A 4,205-nucleotide genomic window follows, 5' to 3' on the forward strand; every position below is an offset into this window, starting at 1 on the left:
AAGCCGGTGCCCAAGAGGTGGGTACCGCGGAGGGGGGTCGGACAGACTCCGGGGAGGGGGTCTGCCCCGGTAACCTCCCGGGGGGCTGGGCTCGGCGGCGCCGGGACGGTTCGCCAGGCATCGGGAGTCGCGGGCAGGGGCGTGGGACCGGGAGAGCCGAGGGAAAACTCATCTGCGGGAGCAAGCTGGTTCTGGGGAGCTGCCTGAAGCTGCTTTGGTGCGAGCACTGGAGAAGCAAAAGGGAGCAGCATGCTTGGGTTACTCGGTTTTAATTAGGGTTAATTGGAGCTAACGCTGTGTCGGCTCTGGCAGGCTGGTGGAAAAATAAAAATCTCAGGGATGCTCGTCCTGCATCCCGGTGAGGATCCTCGCTGGAGAGTTTGAGCTGCTCAGCTGTCCTGGAATTGGATTTGCAGGCTGGGCTGTGTTTTGGTGCCTGCCTAAATCAAACATACAGCAAATGCTAATTACCAGAACATCTCAATTTTGTAATTAGTTACCACGCTGCTCAATAGCTGTTGCATAACATCCTCCCGATGTGTCCCCGGTGTTTCTTGACTCCCTCATGCCTCCCCCCACACCAGCTCCCAAGTCTCATCAGCCTGTTTAACCTCAGGTTTCCAGGTGTTTCAGCGTTTCCCAGTTCCCCTCCCAAGGGACAGGAGCATCGTCAGGGAGAGACTGCCCATGAACAGACACAAGCTGAGGGCATGGACAGACAGGGAAATGAAGATTTTTTTGTGTGGACACAGAATCTTTCATGTCAAGCTCCACACAACTTAGTGGGGATGGAGATGGTCTCACACACACACCCAGCTCGTAGGGCTTGCAGTGAGGGCTAGAGTGTGTGTATAGGAAATAGAGGTGCATTTATATTTTTGGGGAGGCTATGGGGGAGGTGGATGAGCTGAGTCCAAACCTGGGATAAAGGAGGGGGCGTTGACATAAATCTTTGGTGAGAAGGCGACCCAGAGCCTCTCTTGGGTATTTATTTGGGAGCCTTATTGTGGACACACGAGGAGTAGTTGTTCTGCCACAAACCTTTCTCCTGTTCCCCTCAGAGCAGTGATTCCAGCCCTCTGGCATACCAGACTGAGGGTTTGGGCTGGGTGCATGTGGCTCAGGGTGTTGGAGAAGGTGTCTCTTTGGAGCAGAAGGGCCCTCGTTTCCTGGTTCTGCAGAGTCAGCCTTGGGAATGGGAAGAGATTATTTTTTTCTGTGAACGGTCAGATCTTGGAGTAGGATACTGCTGGGAGAGGCCAGGCAGAGCGGGGCTGGGAGCAACGGAATGTTCAGCCAACTGGACAGGATGGGGATGAGGGAGTTCTCTGGTCCCTTTGCAGTTCTCAGAGCTTTTTACTTAGTGAAAGAAACAACTATTAATAAAAATTAGGAGACAATGCATCATCTCAGGCAAACTCTGCTGTTGGGAATAGTACCACTCAGTACTTGCCAGCTTGTAAAAGGGCTAAACTTCCTGCTGGGTTCTCGTTCAAAGGGCAGCTGGGGAAAAACAAACCACCACAGCGGCACAGCCTTTGCCCTGCTGGGAGCAGAGCTTTCCTTGTGGCTCAGCTCTGGCCCCTCGACACGGGGGTCACCAGTTTCACCGTGAACCCCATGAACTATTTCATAAGGCTCCAGCAAACCGAAGGAGGGCTCAGACCTCTTTCAAGCCCCTTTTCCTTGCTTAGTGTGCGTGTAGGTGTTGAGCTGCTTCATTGACACCAGGGCTTGGTGTGCCATGCTCGGGTGCCAATGCTCCCTGGGACACCCTTGCAGTGGGATGAGCTGGACAGAGCTCTGCCCTGCAAAGAGGGGACATCTGGGCAGTGGGGATGAAGGCATTCCAAAGGGCAGGGATTTTAAAACGATTTTAAACATCCAGACAAATATTTCCATGAGACATTTTCCTCATTGTCATACCCCCCGCTCAGGGGTGGCCCTGTGTGCTGTGCCTGGGGATGTGTGGGAACAGAGATGTTGGGGTGTCCTCCTTCAGCCTTGGGGTGCCTTGCTGTGAGCTGTGTCACTCCGTGTGCCTCAGCCAGAGGATTTTCAGTTCGTGGCCGGACTATCCAAGCAATCCCATTACAGCTCTGTCTTTTACCCACTCCTGTCCTCATCTCCAGTCTCATTTTCTCTTCTTTCTGGGTGCTTTAGGGCTGGATTTGCGCAGTGAGTGGCCAGAGGACTTTAAAGGTTAACTACGGAAACTCAGACTAATTTTCTTCACCTTTTTCATTAAAATCAGAGATAGTCTCTTTATTTTCTTTCCTGATGCATGACTGTGATTTTGAAAGTGTAAAATCCCTGGTGCCTGTGTGTTTTGCCCGGCTGGTGTGAACAAGTTGGTGCTGAGTTGTACCAGCCTCCCCGCAAGAGGGTATATTCCTCCTGATGCTAGAGTTACAAACCAGCACGATTGAGCTTTCCCGACAGGAAATGCTGCAGTTTTCCGTTCAGCCCTAGGAGACCACTGAGCTGAAAATTCCACAGGCACCTCAGTGCATCTCAATTAAGGCTCGTTTCCTCTCCTGTCAGACATTCGAGCAACCCTGCCAGATGAGATTGGAGAGGGGTAGCAGAGGAGGGAGCTTAAATTGCTGCTAAATACTGGCAGATCCTGTTATCTAAAGCTACTTCGTGAAGCAAAGATGTCTGCAGAGAGGGAATTTGTGGTTAGACAGATTACATCAAACAACATGAGGTGCGTGTTAGGGGACGCAGTCGAAGCAGATACAGAGCAGAGGGATCTGAAGGGTTTTTTGTCCATCTGCAAAATGCAAACTGGGATTAAAAACTGAAGGGGGCGGGGTGACAGCTAAGGCTGGTTAAAGTTATTAACTGAGCTCTTAGTGCTGTGCTGGGATTTCGGCTAGAGTGGGTGAAATAACTGCAGCTGATAGAGATGGGACCTTGTATTGGCTTAAGGCAGAGAAGAGCTGCTCACATGGACACGGGTCCCAAAGCCTGAGTTTGGCATCAAATGCTGTTTTAGGTTGGAAATGTCCTTCTGAAAGGATCAGAAATCAGAAAACACTTTTTTTTTTAGGCTGTTTTCTAAGTGCTGTGCCCTAAACCACTCTATGTGGTATCTCTTTGTCCAACTCAGAGAATTCCAGAATGGTTTGGGTTGGAAGGGACCTCAGAACTCAAAACCTTTAGTTTTAGTGGCTTGGGAAACCTCCAGCTAGCTGGGAAGCTGTGCTGGGGTTCATTTCCTACAGTTCCTGTAACAAAAGAAGCAGATGGTGGGGGTTGCAGATGTGGCTCTGCTAAGGGTGAGCAAGAAAATGGGGTTTTAAATGTTCTGTGAGGTGGAGAGTGTGTGCTAAGGGAATGTGCTGCCATTCCCTCTTCCTGGGTCACCCAGGTGGTGAGGTCTGCAATAGAGAGGATCATAGAGTCCCAGAGCAGTTTGAGTTGGAAGGGACCTTAAAGACCATCTTGTTCCAACCCTCTGCCATGGGCAGGGAAGGGACCTTAAAGACCATCTTGTTCCAACCCCTTGCCATGGGCAGGGACACCTCCCACTAGACCAGGTTGCTCCAAGCCCTGTCTAACCTGGCCTTTTACTTCTAGACAAAGTAAGACTGTCCTGCCACAAACTTTCATGTGTGCTCTTCCTTGTAATATTCATAATTAAAGCAAAGGATTCAGGCTCTCACCAGTTCGAAGAAACTTACCAAAACCTAATTGAAATAAAATCAGGATAAAGAGGGTTTGTTTGGGTTTTTTTGGATCTTCCTGCTTTCCATTCTTACCAGTTTTAGCATGTTTCTTGCCAAGGCCTGACTGAGAGCTGCTCATTCCTGGGCAGGAATCCTCAGAGTGCCTTAAGGCAGCATTTTCCATGGTGAGGAGCTGGTGTGAATATGTGGAGCATAGACAGGAGTTGATCTGCTCTGTGGGAAGGATATGGGGTGAGGAAGATGAGGATGATGACAATGATGCCCAGAGAAGCTGTGGCTTCCCCATCCCTGGAAGTGTTCAAGACCAGATTGGACAGGACTTGGAGCAACCTGTTCTAGTGGAAGGTGTCCCTGCCCAGGGCAGAGGGTTGGAACTAGGTGATCTTTAAGGTCCCTTCCAACCCAAACCAGTCTGTAATTCTGTGATTTCCAGAAGAGGAGCAGAGTGTGGGTGGAAAAGCCTGAACCAGAATTCCAAGAAATGCTTGTAGGTCTCTACCCTCAGTGTCT

General features: G+C 50.3%; 1 protein-coding gene across 1 annotated transcript in view; it reads left to right on the forward strand.

Moving 5' to 3' along the window:
• Positions 1–6: 6 nt before the first annotated feature.
• LOC103810578 (aryl hydrocarbon receptor-like) overlaps positions 7–4,205 on the forward strand; it is a 23,254-nt gene continuing 19,055 nt past the window's right edge. The window contains 1 exon segment of the mRNA XM_009083485.1: positions 7–17. The gene's annotated coding sequence lies outside the window, so the exon portion shown is untranslated.

Source organism: Acanthisitta chloris, unplaced genomic scaffold (assembly GCF_000695815.1).
Source record: "Acanthisitta chloris isolate BGI_N310 unplaced genomic scaffold, ASM69581v1 scaffold11131, whole genome shotgun sequence".
NCBI lineage: Eukaryota > Metazoa > Chordata > Aves > Passeriformes > Acanthisittidae > Acanthisitta > Acanthisitta chloris.